General features: G+C 39.8%; 1 protein-coding gene and 1 pseudogene across 2 annotated transcripts in view; one reads left to right on the top strand and one right to left on the bottom strand.

The window, feature by feature from the left end:
- The window catches only part of LOC150088739 (tectonic-2-like), a 351,050-nt gene that overhangs the window by 107,482 nt on the left and 224,157 nt on the right, over positions 1-19,411 (bottom strand). The gene's annotated exons all lie outside the window — the stretch shown is intronic.
- Positions 1,448-19,411, top strand: part of LOC150088740 (uncharacterized) — a 165,521-nt pseudogene continuing 147,557 nt past the window's right edge. The window contains exon 1 of the transcript XR_016546741.1: positions 1,448-1,799. The product of XR_016546741.1 is annotated as an uncharacterized LOC150088740 (transcript). The remainder of the gene's footprint in view (positions 1,800-19,411) is intronic.

The following is a 19,411-nucleotide window of genomic DNA, read 5'->3' as shown; positions in this document are numbered from 1 at the left end:
GTTGCATTATTATTTAATTCCCCTTGAAAAATGTCTGAGATTCGGTTCCTAAAGCAGTTTGAAGGAACTCTCTATAAAAACTTTTTTTTTTTCAATGTGATCAACTAGTTTCGGAATAAAGTAAAAGTTGTCTAGAGATTTCAGTATTATTAAGATGCAACGAATTTCATACACCCTAATAATACTTTCATCCCTAATATACATGTCTCAATCATATAATTTCTTTTAGATTTCCGACAGAGAAAAACGTACATACTACAGTGGTTCAATAAAGAATCGCCCTGACCTAGCTGCAGAGGTGCTAGCCTGTTGATTCTTGGCACAGGTTTTAGTCATACTCTACATAGCCATCGAGCAGATTTACACATTTTTCCCATCGATGGATGAGGCTACGGATACCGTTTTTATAGAAGTGGTGAAGTCTTTGAACCATGACTCTGTTGCAGAAATGAGTGTCTCGTCGTCAGGGAAGTGGGTCCCGTAATGAAATGATTTGAGGGAAGGAAACAAGGAGTCCGATGGTGCAAGATTGGGTGAGTAGGCTGAGTGGGGCAGTATTTCATATCCACAAGTGGCCGCTTGTGTTGCTGCAATTTCAGAAGTGTGAACTGGAGCATTGCCTTGAAGCATTCTCACACCTTTGGACAGCATGCCACGCCTACATATTTTGATTTTCTCCCGTATATTTGTGAGTAAGTTCTCGTATGTGCTGTGCTTCAAGACTGAAAACTCTTAGGTATATCTCTTTATATATGTAAATAGTTCTCGTGGATAATTAGTAAGATTTCCTGCCAGTCATCATGTAAATAAATAAATATTGCGGCAACTAGGCAGGGGTAGGTGCCGATCCCTACTCTTTAAATGTATCTTGCTCTTAATAACCTTATCAGTAAATGTCTCAGGCACTAGTAAAACTCCTCTCAAATCACAGACAAACGATGCTCAGTAGGCAAGCTGTATTCCTTATTTTATCTGCAGCAAGCAAAAACGTTTCAATATAAAAACGAAAATCGATTATCAACAACAGACCTCAGGGCAATCTGGTAATGAACCACCAGAAAGACGACAAATGTTAAAAAATCTAAACCTTCCTGCCAATATCTCTTACATATAATTGTACTGTACAAAAAATTAAAATTACCTTTCATGACGATAGGAATGCATAAGGTAAATAGTTAATCCCATAAGAACATAAAAAAATAACCCAAAACTGCATCTGAGTAATTCCAATATGTAGGCAGGCCAATTCTCCGGAACTGAGATAGCTAAGAACCAGGCAAAGAAACTTTTCTTTCCAATTCAATACTTCTATTGAGGGTCCCTATACTCTCTGACTCTGTTGTCCACTTAGTGAACAACAGAGTTAAGGAGTATGGTTTCTGCCGAGGAGAAAGCATTTAGCAATGGACGCATGCGCAAGTGAGCACCCTCGACCAACAGCAGCCCGCACACTTCGTACAAATACAGTCTGCATGAGAGCCTGAGGAGGGGGTTACGTGAGTGAGTGAGTGAAGTCTGTAATGCTGTTGAAAGCGTAATGATCGGAATAACCAGTGGACATGACTCTTCATGGATAAGACAGTTCAACATCTGGGCAACCACGTTCCAAGGAATTCCTGCGCGCATTCCAAGACAAATTTTCTTTAAATAAACGCATCGTTGAAACACGTGCCGTACTGATTACATCAGGTGGGTGAACATGAAAGTAGTCTCCAGACTTAAGAAATCTTCACCTAGAGCATCAATCCATTTACTAAATAACAAGTAGGAAATTATTTCAGCTATCAGAGACAGAAACTGTAAGTCAAAACTCTTTCATTTCTTTTTCTGTATTATTCAAGCAGGTATTTTACTTCTTAATAAGTTTGTGTTTTAGTCGCATTATTTCCTTAACAGTCGTCCTTCTATATACATATCAATAATGTGCATATAAAGCATTGTACTTCTCTTGAGAAAGGAAAGCAATTAGTGACCATCATTGGCTTCTAGGTATATCACACACACACACACACACACACACACACACACACACACACACACACACACACACACGTGTTTCCTATCGAGGGTTGGGGAGAATTGAGAGTTTCCTCTATCTCCTACGAAGTGTTGTTAAACTTGAATACAGTATAATATATGCACAGCTTACAGGAGAGTTACTCCAAACACCAATTTATTAAACTCAAGATTTTTCAACAGCATTGCACTATTACTCTTCCCTGTATGTTTTTGTGGCAGATAGTCAGCAAAATTTGAATTATTCCTTACAATACTAGAAAGAATACGTAAATATGTAGGAGATAATCTTCCAAAATCTCACATCTCTGTGCAGGAAAGGCGCGATAACCGGAAATCGCCGCTCTTACCAACTCTTACCTGTATTGGACACATATAATCACTGAATTTTATTCTTAATATTTTATATTTAATATATCATGTGTATATGTGCATGTATAAAATTAAAATACGCTTGTAGGCGATTCTCAAAGCAAGATGAAAATCTCCTTGGCAGCGAAACATATGCCAGATAGCAGGGGCGACGGTAAAAAAATAAATAAAAATAAGGTCGCCACTTAAAATGTATGCTCAGTATCTAAAGCATGAAAATTAGTTTATCTAGTTCTTCGAAAGACAATCGGGATAACAACTGTATAAGAGGATATTTTTTTATTCCCCGACAAGCCTAATAAAAAATCCTTAGAAAGCAGAAAAACGTATCAGGTCATTATGGGAACAAAAGGAAAGAGAAAGGAGAATATATTTCAGTACAATAAGCAATGCTGCAGGCATTTCGTTCTTAAAAAATCATGTGTTCCATAGCGGAAATTATTCCAAGAATTTTGATGTTTTTATTTATTTATTTCTGAAATTAACATCCCTTTCAGTTTCATAGAGAGAGAGAGAGAGAGAGAGAGAGATTGTTGATGCTTTTAAAATACAATACTGCGTTGAATATTTAATAATGGCCTGGTATAAATGGTAAAAACTACCTTCATAATGTTGATTAATACTAAACATGACATCATACATCCCATACATTCTACCACTATAAACTACAGAAATCCAATTTATTGCTTGAATAACGATGAATATTTTCTGTATGCGTAACAACTGGGGGGAGGGAAGAAAGTAAAATCACGAAGCGATGAGGACCAAGTCAAACGAGGGATAACAAAGAACAGAAAAACAAGGGATGCTTTTGTCATCTAACCCACCATTAATTTGTCGAGAAGAAAGGAAGGAAGTCGGTATTACAAGGTGAAACAGAATTGCTGGTGACGCAATGATGCCGATCTGTCATGCCACACGCTGGCCGGATGGATGTGTTATTACGGGCTGCCAGATTGAGTTAAGTGGAGCCGTGGGACCATTCCCCCTCCTCCCGCTGTAACTGTCATGGTCTGTATAGGGATCAGATACACACATGTGACACAAAGAGGACAATCACCAATGACATGAATGCAGTCACCTTAATCAGTCCAAGTTAAGTCTGTCATTACGTAGGCGAACTCTATACACTGTTCATGTTACTAGCGACTAACAGGATTCACAACTCATTCGTGTGTGTGTGTGTGTGTGTGTGTGTGTGTGTGTGTGTGTGTGTGTGTGTGTGTGTGTGTGTGTGTGTGTGTGTGTGTGTGTGTGTGTGTGTGTGATCGTGGAGCTGAAAGACAAAAGAGCTATTGAATCAATACATATCAAAAGAGGATGCAAGTCCTAAATGCAATTACCAGCTTGTCCTAAACATATAATGAACATTCAATTTCTATCAGTTAAGCTGGCCACCAAAGGCATTCGAATCAATCTTTCAAAGTACTATATGGCAATGTTAGCTCTCTATATACACTATATGACCAAAAGTATTTATATACCCCTTCATGAATATTATATACTGTTCCACAAGTCTCCCGCGTATGTATAGAAGCATAGCAGTACGAATACAAATCTCGTGGGTCTGCTTATGCAATACGTTAGAAACCAGTGTGGGGTGTGGATCGGAACTTACAGACTTTCAACGAAGGGCAATAGTTAGATATTACAATTAGTCCCGCAGCCTCTTATGGCAGCATAAGCTCAATATTTCTGCCATCAATGCGATAAGGCCTTTGGAGTAATGTAGTTTCCGATGTCCATAGACGCTATAACATTGTCAGAAGGCGCTATGGAATAATGAATCTCGCTACACGACCACTTTGGATGTGACATCAGCTTTTGAGAACAACGCCATCCCGTCACAGACAGTAATCCTGAAAGAATACTTTCACATTGATTCAGGATGTCTCTTAATAATATTTCGTTCCGATAGACATGTTTGGGTGCGGAGATTTACGGGAAGCGCTTCCTGTCAAGAGTGTATTGTCTCAACCATGAAGTTTGATGGTATGGAGCTGATTCAGTTGGTTGTTGTAGGGCTTTAGTCGCATCAGCAACTTAGGCCATATTGCGCCGTACATAATATTTTTAATCTCATTTTAATCTCCGGACCAAAGAAGGTGAGAAGATATCACCCTGCCTCTTGCCTCACGCAGCAGGTAACTGATAAATCTTAATTCTCTGAGCTATATGTGTCCTGCTAATAGCTTTGAGATCTTCAATAAATTAGGCATCCATCCGAATAAATTCTCCGAAGATAAGCTCTATAGAAAGAAAACCCTACAGAACTTTTATCAATTAATGAATCTGTAATGGACACTTTCACCCGACCAATCTACCTTTCTACTACAAATAACTGTGTATAACTTCAGACTATGTATATAATTTTCATACATTGTATATTACTTCAACCTTTTGTAAATAAATAAAATTCTGCGTAAATATCCTAGGTTGAGCCCACATGTAGTCTACTTGTAACCTGTTGAACATTTGGTATCTCGTACCTCAGTTTGTAAATTACACCACCCTCCTGGCACATAGCAGTCGGGGATGGTCCCCGTTTTTAGTGGATAATAATACACTGGTGTGCAAAACTTAAGGCCCAACACTATTTCTAAAGGTTACAACCACAAAATCAAACGAAACAGCCTGTGGTGATTTGCATAACTGTGGCCGTTCAGTAGAAAGCTGGTGCACATGCAAAATTTTGAACCGTGATGAGAGGGCTCACATAAACAGATAAAAGCAGCAGTTCAGCAGTTATGTGCAAATTACCGAATGGTGAGCACGATTGTTACAGACGTTCGATTGGTTTCGTACAGTACTACAGACAACGAAATAGCCAGTAGACAACATTTGGATGACTTTACCCGGGATAAAATAATTGGGAAGGTCGAAGTGCGATGAGTGTGGCTGCAGAGTTCGGTATCGCCCATAGCATCTTTAATTTTTGGGATGAAAAGACACCAGTTAGCAGTTTGGTAGAAGTTGCGAGCCTTCTACTGTTTATTATGGTTGGCAGCTCTATCTGTCTCATCATTTGGGTTGTCCTTATCTGTGGAACAACGTGATGTTTATGAAGGGTCCCTTTAAGTGGCCAGTACTCTTCGGCACAGATATTTTTCTTAACTGTCCGGGCTGCTGACGTCCAAATTTCTGCTGCATAGAGCGCCGTAAGGTAAATTACAGTCTAGATATATTTCTTGGTTATTCTCAAGTCATTTGCATAAAGATGGTTTCGTCTGGCGCACCATCTAAGGCTATAATTCTTACTAGTGCCTTAATATACAGATGGAGTCTTAAGTTTTGGGTCGAAAATAACCCCAAGGTCTTTGTGGCTTTTCATTATGGGGATTTGGACTCCAAAGAAAGAGGGTAGAATTTTGATTGGTGATGGATCTAAAGAGAATATCATTACTCATGGTGTAAAAAGGCTTGACTAAAAGGAAACGAAAATGTATATAGTTTCAGAAATTAGAGAATCATCTGGAAAGCGCAGCGCAAACAATATATTCTTATTAAATACGGTTCTTATTAATGAATACGTCCTTGTAGACAAGAGAAAGAGCGTTCTGATGGCAGTTCCAGCCAGAGGTAGATCATCCCTCCCCCGCCCCTCTTTCCTCATTCGTTGCTCTCTGAAATTCCATGTGTAACATAACATGCAGTCCTGGTTCTGGTTTCATCACGATCTCAAATTGAGAATGATTGATTTGGCAATTAAGACCTTGACAGGAAAACTAAAAAAAAAAAAAGAGAAAGAGAGGCACCAACCATCAACAAATGGTGACAAACTTCCTTTTAAGCTCAACGCAGTTAGTTAGCTAAAAACATCCAGGACTTTAGTCGTTGCTGTTACTCGTAGTTTCCAGTCAAGTAGACAACACAATCCTCATAAAAACTCGGTTTGAAACAAAACAGTTGTAGTTTATTCTAAAAGGACTGTGTTTTCCTACCTCACTACATAATATCAAACATATCAAAATGCCATTCAGCTAAATGTATTTTTTGTTGGTTTTTAAATATATTCGAAAGCGTTTCATTAAATTTGATTTTGAAGTTATTTTCATAACACTTATCCCAGCACTAACTTACTCGCAATGCGAACTTTGCTGATGGTGTTAATGATTTGCTATTAGATAAAGCCGAAGAATGGCGTAGTTGTTTTAATAGGGTTTTACGAGTATCGGCGACTAAGGCCACATTGCTCCGTATATATTGTCTGTCAATTGGTTGTTGTTTGTTTGTTATTTGGTTTTTTGGAGCATTAGCAACTAAGCCATATTGCTCCGGGGATATGCGGTGGTAATTCCCTGACCTCTCCGCATCCTCCGTATTTGGTAGTCACGGGCTCGAACCCCGGTCTGATCAAGAAGCGTGTGGTACGCACTGCTGCTCTTGCCCACCTGGCTACGGAGGCGCCCCCTCTGTCAATTGCGTGTGTTCTATAGTCGATTTTCTGTTTGCTGGAAGAAAAATCCGAGTTTCCGGGAATAAAACCACGCTACCCGCGCCTGAGACCGACTAACTCAGCCACGTTGTGAAAAATGTCCATAAAAATTCCTCACGCCATTAACTGTGGTAGCTACGAGGGCCCAAAGAAAGAATTTATCTTAAAAATCTACGTTTAAAATTTAATTTGTAGAATTTTATTGTTGGAATAAAATTATTGAATTCAAAGACGGCCCTAACCTGAGTTATGTGTATACTGTCCTTTCCCTACCTACCCTCGTGGGTAGCAAAGTTGGTAGAATCGCCGTCCTCCCCACACCGGATGGGGAGGACGACGATTCCGAGTTCGAGTCCCGCCGATGATGTGAGGAATTTTTATGGGACTTTTCCACAGCATGGTTGAGTAAGTCACGTTCAGGCGAGGGTAGCATGGTTTTCCTCCCAGAAACTAGGGTTTTTCGTCCATCAAAACAGAAAATAGATCACAGAATACACGCAATTTACAGACAGTATATACAGAGTAACATGGCTTTAGTCGCTGATGCTCCTAAAATCCTACTACAACAACAACTTCCCTACCTGCTCAGTGGAGTAGAGGTAATATAGTAATACAGTTGAATGTTATTTAGAATAAATGTAAATCATCAAATTCAACGTACAATGAATATTTATATTCTCAGGTCAGTCCTATTTCTTTCTTATGACTGTAATCAAAGCTGATTACAAAAAAGTCGTTATTTGTGGGGAGAAGAGGTAGAGAATTTTTCGTAACTGTGTTATCCAACAAACAACAGATTAGACTGTGAATAAAATTCTAAAAATAAGATTTTATTTCCTCAATTACTATATTCTCTAGATGGGCCGAATTGTTTGGATAAGTGCTAAGACAACTTAAGCCATGCGGCAACAATGCACCAAAGCCTGTAAATCCCGTATGTATACTAAGATCGGTTTGTTACCTCAAGAAAATCTCACTTCCAGCAAACATCAGCGTTGATTTCCTCTTGAAAAAGCCTTTAAAAATTTCTCCAATTATTTAGTGGATGTGAACTGAGACCAGATGGATGGGAATGACAAATCACTCAGTCGCAGACACCTCTTTATTTTGATATCAGCCTGTATTGCGTTCCATATATTATTTGGGAATATAATGTAAAATTTATAATTGCAAATATTATTCCTAGTATTCACCTAGAATGAAAATCTTATCGAATTAAAATGTAAAAGTTTAAAAAGGAGAAGCAAAAACGAACTAAATCATTGCATTTAATATGAGAGGAGGAAACTGCATCACTCTATACATAAGCAAGGGTATATGGAGAAGAAAGGAATTGCAACTCCACGAATAGCCACGCATTAACTGAGCAGCTCATCAATAACTTTTAACCAACATCTAAATACCACTGAAAACAGCCGTAGCTTTCAGAATGGAGCTTGCCATCCAAACCGCATTCCGAATATTGGCGAAGGGGCCATTATTGTAATCTGTTGGTATTAACACAAACGCTTGCAGGGAGAACTCTTGTTATACAGCCAAAATACAAATATTAAGTACCAGCATCGTGTGACGAAAAAAAAATAAGACCAGGATCTTTCAAACCAATCACAAGTTCCGTGACGTTTATCCCTAGAAGCAGGGCAATTAAAACAAAACAACGGCAAGATGGCACATTAGGCTGATAATTACAAGCAGAACCCAGTCTAAAGATGACGAAAGAGAACTGTTAATGACCGGCTATACACGTTAATTTGTCACCGCAGGAACATCGGACTTAGATTACCGGTCATTCTTATCTTTAATAACTCCCATTCCTGACATTCCTAGAGAGATTCTGGCTTCATCTAGATTACGTCTGCATTCCTAACATTGTTTCAACATTTCTGTTAAGGCACAATTGCAACAGTGATAGCTTTGCGACCGCGGTAAGAGTGCATTCACGATATTCTAGTCAATAAACCTGTAAACCAGGACTACAACGAGGAAGCGAGTCGCATTCACAATACATGTTTACAGAATTCAGCAGCTATATGAATGAGGCACTTCAAGCAAACGACTTAATGCACTTGCTTTGTCACTTTGAATCTCTTCTAATTCAACTTTCTCGCTTTAAGCCACTGCGAGAGAATTAAGACGTAAGTATCAGATACTACCTGAGAATGTGAACATATTACACTGATCCTTGAATAACTTTGTAGTTTCTGTTGACCTTGGTGACCTCCATTACAATTGTGCCCGGACACAACTAATCCAAAACAAATGAATAACACACAAGGCGGAAAGCCAGCAGAACTGCAAATAGCGCACCAGCGTCCACTACATAACACCACGAGTGCAAGACAAACTCACACTCCATCAGTGAAGACGACCTGGCGGAATTAACAAGTGAGGCGCAATTCTTCACATGCGGATGTTGTGTGAAGTACACAGATGTATATCAGAAAAGGTGAAAGGATCACCTAAGAAAGAAATCTAAGTACGAAACTTTCACAGTTTGGGTGAAACTGAACACAGTGGGATCTCGTTATTAGTATTAGTATGGTTAAATGATGCAAGGAAACAAGCTTTTTCTGCATTAGCAAAAAAAAATCTATAATTCACACCTTTCCCATCTCTGAAAATTGCCTATCGAATTCTGCTTTAAACTTAACCAAACCATCAACTTCAACCACTCTGGCTGGTAATTCATTTCAATGATCTACATCGCGCTGCCCAAAAGAAAACTTCATGAAACCCGCCTTCTATTACTCCCCCAAATTTTCCATTTCTGTCATCCTGGTTAATCTTTTTTTCTTTCAAGTGAAAATATACCTTTCTCGTTCACTTTATTGATTCCCTTCAGGACCTTATTTTCGGAATGTAGAGATATAAATCATACAATGGTAAAATAACTAATTCTTTCTTCTGCCAGTGGAAATATAGCTCCCTCGTTCATTTTACTGATTCCCTTCAGTGCCTCCTCATGATATCTATTTGACAACCTGTGCGATCCGCACTTTTTAAGTCGTTCTTCATATGGAAGTCGATTATCCTTTCTAAAAGTTCTGTCTTTCTTCAAGTGAGGCCTCCAGACCTGAACACAATATCCAAAATGAGGTCTCACCATCGTCTTATACAAATAGATGATGACATCCTTTCCCCTAATAAAGATACATCATAGATAGGAGAGCCCGCTGTTTATACCGCATTGGAAATTTAACCTGTGACTGAATGCAACGCACAAGTCTTTTTTTGTCCAAGACAGCTTTTAACTCCACTCCCTCTAACTTTTAAATAACTTCTGGATTTCTGTTCTCATAATTTATATTTAGAAACACTGAATTCAGTTGCCATTTTACAGACCATTTCTGCAATCGATCTAAGTCGTTTTGAAGAAAAATGTTCTAGTTCTGGCGGCTAATCACCCTTTTTAGTATAAACCATCAGCAGACTTTGACAACTTCCTCTGCACTCCCTCATCATTGTTTATTAGAAACAAAAGTGGTGCCATCACTGATCCTTGGGGGAACTCCACTTACGACTTTGGTACACTTGAGGTATGACCATTTATGACTGTTCTCCTTTCTTTTATCCAGCCCTCGATCCGACGAGGAATCTTGCCATTAGTCCCAATTTGTTCTAGTCTATCTAATAAAACTAGATTGATCAGGAATGGCTCCTCTTTTCTTTTATATAATGTTCAAGACATTTAATTTTCCTGAATACATTATATGACGAAAATATTCAGAACATTTCCATGAATATTGTGTATAGTGCTGAAGGTCCATTACGCATGGTATCAACTGCTGGCAATTGGAACTGATCATACTCACTTCCAGTACCAGCAGCCCATATGTTTAGAGGCCTGATGACTGTATTCGGTAGAACGTTAAAACGTAGCCAATCTGTATTAAGTATATATTTATGTGATATCACTTCAATAAACATCTCAAAACAAATTCTCACGCGGTCTGAGTCTTATTTTCATTTAATTTCTAATAATGGCAAAAAAAAAAAAAAGTATCAACACCCCAATTAGGACTAGTACATGTTCAAGGCGGAACCTAAACTGCCTAAAGGAAACAACAATCTTAGGTTATGAGGTATGCTAAACGTTTCCATTCGCAGATAGAACAGTGGTTCTACCTGCGAATGGAAAATTTTAGTCATACCGTGGCCGAGACAGTTGGCGAGAATTTATATGTGAATACTGTATATGCATAAAATACACTGAGTGATCACTGAATTATTACCACCCCTACTGAATGCGACCCGTTGACCACGTGAGTTACGAGAGTGCGGAGTTAGTCGATCTACGTAGCATAGATAATGTGTCAGTGGTTCAGTACACAGTAAAATTCCGAGAGTGATGGGTAAAAGGAAGGATTTATCGGACTTTGATAAAGGACAGATTGTGGTTGCTCGACGAGCTGGATTTCCCAAACGGCTGAACTGGTGGGTGTTCGAAAGCCGCCGTAGTTAAAGTGTACCAGGACCGGCGTCAAAATGGTCAAACAACGGCAAAACTGCAAAGGTCGTAAGGTTAGAGATGAACGCCGGGTCCGACAACTCGTACAGGAGAACAGGCGCACCACTGTTGAAGAGTTGACTACCCAATACAACATGGGCTAACCTGGAACAATATCTGTCATTACCATGCATCGCACGCTCGCACGTATGGGCTATACCAGCAGACGACACCTACGGCATCCTCTCCTAACCAAGATTCATCGGCGTAAAAGACTCGCCTGGTGCAAAGAGCATGCAAGTTGAACGTTAGAAGACGTTAGAAGAGTCAAGTTATTTACTCCACACTGTGGATTGTCGTGTACGGATTTGGCGTCAACAACATAAGGCTCTTCATCCATCATGCATGGTATCAAAAGTGCAGGCCGGTGGAGACGGTTGTATGGTGTTGGGCATGTTTCACTGGCAGGAACTTGGACCCCTGGTGCATTTGGAATCAGTGGTCTCCGCTATCGTCAACTGCTTGCTGACTGTGTACACCCCGCTATGTTACACTTTTTCCCAAATGGCGATGGTGTCTTCCAAAATGACAATGCGCAGAGCCATCGGTCACTTGTTGTGCAGAAATGGTTTGAGAAGCTCAGTTCTGACTTTCAGAATATCGATTGGCCTCTGAACTCCCCCGATATCCTATAGAGCACTTGTGGGACACTATGGAAAGGCATATCAGGCGTCTGGATACACCAATCACCTCCATACCAGCACTGATGACCCCACTACACCCAGCTTGGTTGGCCATACCTCCCGAACGCTTCCGACATCTTGTTGAATCAATGCCACGTCGGATAGCTGCTGTAGTGAGGGCAAAAGGAGGACCTACGAAGTATTAGGTAGGTGGTCATAATTCAGTGATCACTCCGTGTATATGTCAGTAACGGTATTCTAATGTGTACTTTTTTTATCTAGTGGTGTACTCATTCCTCCACGCGCCTAATTAGTCGCACTTTTTATACGCACCCAACATATTTCCATAGTTATCGTTCTTAACAAGAATGTACTATACTGTGATTTTTTAGTGTTTTCCACCAACCATGGAATAAAACGAAAGAAGAAACCAAAATTTTTTAAAATATTTAATATTTACAATAAATTATTTACAAACAATATTACTAATAGTTATCGTTCTTAACAAGAATGTACTATACTGTGATTTTTTAGTGTTTTCCACCAACCATGGAATAAAACGAAAGAAGAAACCAAAATTTTTTAAAATATTTAATATTTACAATAAATTATTTACAAACAATATTACTAATAGTAATTTTAAAATAAAATAAAACAACTGTGATATACAAGATAATAATAAAATGCCGAATTTAAAATGCAATAAAATATACTGGTTAAAATCGCTAAAATACTAACTGAAGCTTTCAAAGGCTTCTGCCTTCTTTCTCAACAGTGTAATTTCTGTTCTGCGGTGCATCATTAAATACCAGCAGGTTCACGGTGCATCTCACGTGGACGTGTACTGTTCCCGTCAGAACCGGAAGTGGCTCGGGAGCGTTTCAGGCAAAAACGTTCATCCCCTCCAAGGATTACCGCCTCAAAGAGGGGATGAATGCGTGTGCCCCTATCTCTATTTATATTTTTCTCGGTAGAACTAATTCGCAAGCTCTCGAGCCACTTGCGGTCCCAAAATCTATGCGCCCGATCAGTGATGACCGCTTCATCTGGGGAGATTTGATGTTGCTTCTCCCAGAAATGTTCAGCTACGGCGGATTTGCCATAGTCTGCATTTCTTATCGCATTTGTGTGCTCCCCCAGACGATCTTTGAGACACCGTTTTGTTTCTCCCACATAACACTCCCCACATTCCGGGCATTTAATACTGTATACGACCCCACTTATATTTTCATTTAAGACAGGGTCCTTCACCTGTGACACGATTGTGTGCAGCTTCCTGCCTGGGAGCTGCACACAACGTGTCTGGTAGTTCCTTAATACGCGAGCTAAACGCTCGGATAAACCCGGATAGTAGGGAATGTATGCGGTGGCTATTGGCGTGAAGGACTCACTTCTACGCTGCCCTCCACTAATGTATTTCTCTATGATCCTCCGGGGGTAGCCACACTTCAAAAGATCCGCCGTAACACGTTCATACTCCAAGTTTCTATCCTCTGAGGTACTACAATGGGATTTTGCCCTATCCACTAATGCTCTTACTACACTGTTCCTGTGATAATTAGTCTGCGCTGAGTTGTAGTGTGAATATTGGCCCCTGCACATAGATTTTCTAAATACTTTTGTTTTCAAATGCTGGCCTTCTCTACAAATCAGCACATCCAGGAACGGCAAAACCCCTCCTTCCTCTACCTCAGAGGTGAATTGTATGAACGGGGAGAAGCTATTAAGAAAATTCAACGTATCATCCTCACTCCCTTCCCGAATAACTGAAAACGTATCATCAACATACCTTTTCCACGGACGCATAGGGAGAACTGTAGTGTTAAATAGTCTGGACTCGAGCTCCTCCATCGCTAAATTAGCTATGATGGCACTGATGGGGGAGCCCATAGCTGCACCGTTAACCTGCTTGTACATGGTGTTATTAAACACCATGGTAGTACTCGAAAGACATAACTCTATTCCTTTACATATGTCCTCTAAGTTTAGTTGCGTCCTATTATTCAAGGTGGTGTCTCTTTCTAAAGCCATGTACGCACAATGTATCCCATGGTCAATTGGGATGCAGGTAAACAACGATGTTACATCAAAGGATATCATAACCTCGTTTTCTTCTATACGTTGTCTTCTTATGAATTGTACAAATTCTTTACTGTCTCTGATACTATGTTCAGAGAGTCCAACTAATGGTGACAGTAGTTTGGCTAGGAAACCAGATAATGCATACGTGGGGCTGCCAATAAACGAGACTATCGGTCTGAGTGGCACACCCACTTTATGTATTTTTGGCAAACCGTAAAATCTCGGTATCTGGCTTCCTGTGGCATGTAATGCCCAATACCGTTCCTTTGAAATCTTATTGGATTTCATCCAACATTGCACCATCTTATTAACTTGTCGTTCCAGATTCGACAGGGGATTCTTATGAATAATCATATAGGTTGTGCGATCATTTAACAAATCTAATGCTTTGCTTACATATGCTTCTTTATCCAAAACCACCGTTGCTCTACCTTTATCAGCTGGTAGGACCACAACATTATCGTCCTGCTTAAGACTTTCTAGTGCTAATCTTTGCTTTATATTAAGATTCGAGGGAACTTTCTTGGCTTGACTTAAAATAGCTGCTGTTTTCACACGGATTTCATTGGCCATGCACACAGGTAACTTACTAGCCGCTCTCTCAATGCCCATAGCTATTTCTGCTATGGGCACTTTGGGCGGAATCGTAGCAAACTTAGGTCCTAGATTTAACACTTCTATTTGATCATCAGTCAACTGTTTACTACTGATATTAACAATAAAGTTACTATTGGTACTATTATCACTATTTCTCCTGGACATGGTTTGTTCTTTAAGCCTATCGAACTTATTCATTTGTCTTTGTCTGTAACTGTCAGAAATCCGTTTTGCTTTGTTCGATACCACACTAATCACTAATGTCAAATGTACAGAGGTTAATCTCTCACTTATCTTGTTTAAGCACCTGTTCTTATCTATTCTTATCTCACTTATATATCTTATCTCACTTATCTTGTTTAAGCACCTGTTCTTATCTGTTCTTATAAAGTGGGTGTGCCACTCAGACCGATAGTCTCGTTTATTGGCAGCCCCACGTATGCATTATCTGGTTTCCTAGCCAAACTACTGTCACCATTAGTTGGACTCTCTGAACATAGTATCAGAGACAGTAAAGAATTTGTACAATTCATAAGAAGACAACGTATAGAAGAAAACGAGGTTATGATATCCTTTGATGTAACATCGTTGTTTACCTGCATCCCAATTGACCATGGGATACATTGTGCGTACATGGCTTTAGAAAGAGACACCACCTTGAATAATAGGACGCAACTAAACTTAGAGGACATATGTAAAGGAATAGAGTTATGTCTTTCGAGTACTACCATGGTGTTTAATAACACCATGTACAAGCAGGTTAACGGTGCAGCTATGGGCTCCCCCATCAGTGCCATCATAGCTAATTTAGCGATGGAGGAGCTCGAGTCCAGACTATTTAACACTACAGTTCTCCCTATGCGTCCGTGGAAAAGGTATGTTGATGATACGTTTTCAGTTATTCGGGAAGGGAGTGAGGATGATACGTTGAATTTTCTTAATAGCTTCTCCCCGTTCATACAATTCACCTCTGAGGTAGAGGAAGGAGGGGTTTTGCCGTTCCTGGATGTGCTGATTTGTAGAGAAGGCCAGCATTTGAAAACAAAAGTATTTAGAAAATCTATGTGCAGGGGCCAATATTCACACTACAACTCAGCGCAGACTAATTATCACAGGAACAGTGTAGTAAGAGCATTAGTGGATAGGGCAAAATCCCATTGTAGTACCTCAGAGGATAGAAACTTGGAGTATGAACGTGTTACGGCGGATCTTTTGAAGTGTGGCTACCCCCGGAGGATCATAGAGAAATACATTAGTGGAGGGCAGCGTAGAAGTGAGTCCTTCACGCCAATAGCCACCGCATACATTCCCTACTATCCGGGTTTATCCGAGCGTTTAGCTCGCGTATTAAGGAACTACCAGACACGTTGTGTGCAGCTCCCAGGCAGGAAGCTGCACACAATCGTGTCACAGGTGAAGGACCCTGTCTTAAATGAAAATATAAGTGGGGTCGTATACAGTATTAAATGCCCGGAATGTGGGGAGTGTTATGTGGGAGAAACAAAACGGCGTCTCAAAGATCGTCTGGGGGAGCACACAAATGCGATAAGAAATGCAGACTATGGCAAATCCGCCGTAGCTGAACATTTCTGGGAGAAGCAACATCAAATCTCCCCAGATGAAGCGGTCATCACTGATCGGGCGCATAGATTTTGGGACCGCAAGTGGCTCGAGAGCTTGCGAATTAGTTCTACCGAGAAAAATATAAATAGAGAAAGGGGCACACGCATTCATCCCCTCTTTGAGGCGGTAATCCTTGGAGGGGATGAACGTTTTTGCCTGAAACGCTCCCGAGCCACTTCCGGTTCTGACGGGAACAGTACACGTCCACGTGAGATGCACCGTGAACCTGCTGGTATTTAATGATGCACCGCAGAACAGAAATTACACTGTTGAGAAAGAAGGCAGAAGCCTTTGAAAGCTTCAGTTAGTATTTTAGCGATTTTAACCAGTATATTTTATTGCATTTTAAATTCGGCATTTTATTATTATCTTGTATATCACAGTTGTTTTATTTTATTTTAAAATTACTATTAGTAATATTGTTTGTAAATAATTTATTGTAAATATTAAATATTTTAAAAAATTTTGGTTTCTTCTTTCGTTTTATTCCATGGTTGGTGGAAAACACTAAAAAATCACAGTATGAGTATACCCAACCCCAGAGGCCTATTTGAAGAAGAATGTACTAGTTGCAAGTTATATACGTTGATTTATATAAGGAGGACCTACGAAGTATTAGGTAGGTGGTCATAATTCAGTGATCACTCAGTATATTGAATATTTTCACAGAAGAAAAAAAAAAAAGATAAGAAATAGCAACTGACAAGACTTCCTTAAGTTCAGTGGTACTTAGAGCACAAAAACGTTTCAAGACACTTCATATAAACCTTACCGAAAGCACAATAATTATAATTATTGTCCTTCCACGCTAGATGGAAAAGACCCGAGTTTGCATCCCGCAAGTGACACGAGGAAGTTTCATGGGCTTTATTTTCACAACGTGGCTGAGCTAGTAGGTCTCCTGGAGTATGGCATTCCCCCCCCCCCCCCCCAAGAAACTCGCGTTTTTCGTCCAGCAAACCTATCTAAGAATACACGCGTTACAAACATAATATACTGGTGCCTCAGAGCCTTAGTTACTTTGCTGCTTAACACGCACTTGATACTCATACATAGAGAAAACTAGAAAATGGAGGGTTTCGATTTAGTTGGAGTTTAGCGTGCCGGTGTATAAACGAATACTGTATTCGTTTCATAGAACGTTGACACATGGAAAAAGCTATATTTATGACATATTAATTCATTTACTATTTAATCTTTGATTTATAATTTTAAAAAATTATAAATGAAAATTATAAATATTGAAAAAATACTATCGTATACCATATTTTGTTATTTATATCACATAATAAAGTGTCTTTTGTCTTTATCTGACATTTCTTGTAGCACCTGTCCTGAAAAAAGTTCCCTAAAATGCCCATCCTCCTTTTTTATGACAATTGAACCCACATATTTTGCACATGGTGTTGGAGGGTAGTGATCGTAATTACTGTGCTACACCTTCGAGGGTTACATCGAACTACAGTTAGATACCATTTTTGAAGGCATGAAAGATTATGCATATTAAAGTGTTCATAGATAAAAACTGTGATATTAGGATTAACCTAAGAAAAATCTTATCCACCCATGTACGAGTATATCATGTCCATAAATTGCATGTATCCTCAAGTCGGTTTGTCTGTTTTTCTGAATGAAAACATGAGTAGCTTGAAGAAAAAAAACTTGCAATCTTCGACTGAGACCAACTAACTCAGCCACGGAGTGAAAGAAGCCCATGAAAGTTCCTCTCATCATTGACGGGATTCGCACCTGAGCTTTTTATACTCGGTGTAGGGAAACGGTTATTATAACCACTGCACCACCCACGAGGAGAATGTTCATAGATAGGGCCCTCGTGGTAATACAGTGATCATAATCATTGCCCTTCCACACTGCGTGGAAAAGGCTTACGTTCGAATTACCTCAATGAAGCGATGAATTTTTATAGCCTTTTTCTTGCAACACGGTTGAGTTAGTCTCAGGAGAGGGTCACATGATATTTTACAAGGAAAACGTGAAAGAGCACTAGAACTCCAGCTACTGAAAAAGTGTCAAGATCCCCTCCTGGCTCGTAGTGCATGTGGCTATTACAGCTTAAGTTAATGAAATTTGTGAACATTACCTATTTTTGCTTGTCAGTCAAATATGTGATTTGAGCTTAGTGGCGTACTGCATAAGAAAAGTGGTTTTATTATGTTTTAGAAGATTGTATATAATGTAAATAATTAATTGCAAGACGATTGACTCTTCTGGCAGAATGGCAGTATAAGGGATGTATACCATATTTATTTGTTCAGCAAATAAATTTTAATAACAATAATAATAATGAATCGCGAAAGTCGCATCATCGGACCTACCTCTCCAAGGTCGAAGTGATGGCTGAAGCAGAGTGGCGCCACCTGATGTCCTTCCCAATAACTACCACCCACCACCGGATACAAAAAGCCAAAGCTAAACAGGTCCACCTCCATAGGTAGATGGATGAAGATGACAAGTACAAATACTTAACACACTGCATCGAGGTTGGCTCAAGATAAAGTCACTCGGAGACAGTCTCCGGAGGAGGGTAGTGGAGCTAGTGGCATTGTCTTCCCCCGTATGGCTACTACAAGGGAAGGGCAAGACTATTTGGGCCAACCAAATGGAAGTGCTTCCTGCACAACTGCGTTATTGACCATCCAGGTGTGACAAACTAAAAATAACAAAGACTATGGGCACAACATATAGTCTTTGTTCTTTTTACAGCCAGGAGCAGCCGAAGTGGACAGACGAAGTCGCGATATCCATAATGGAAGAAGGCCCCAGCAGAGTTCGACGGAATGGACCCCAAAAACTCACACCTTACTGAAGCAGACACACAACATGATCCTAGGGCAAGTCACAGACCTTCAATCAACGAATAATAACGGATTACCTCAACAACGGCGAAGTAACACTAGTTTCATCCACACAGCCATTTATTCGGCTGTTGATGTAGCAGCCACCAGGATGAACCGAAGAGAAACACGAGACCAACAATAAACAAAATGCTAAGACAAGGAATCACCAGTATGGAAAAGAAGGCTACAGCAGAAGGTAAAAGAACCAAGAGCAACCCACAGTAAACACGAAATCTTTAATCAGAGGATCGAAGAATATCTGGACACCCTCAAACAGCACCTCCTTGCACTTAGTAAG

The sequence above is a fragment of the Mastigoproctus giganteus genome, chromosome 3 (assembly GCF_048544385.1).
Source record: "Mastigoproctus giganteus isolate SK-2022 chromosome 3, ASM4854438v1, whole genome shotgun sequence".
NCBI classification, from domain to species: domain Eukaryota; kingdom Metazoa; phylum Arthropoda; class Arachnida; order Uropygi; family Thelyphonidae; genus Mastigoproctus; species Mastigoproctus giganteus.
Note: the sequence above shows the minus strand (reverse complement) of the source record. Positions and strands in the feature narration are given on the sequence as shown.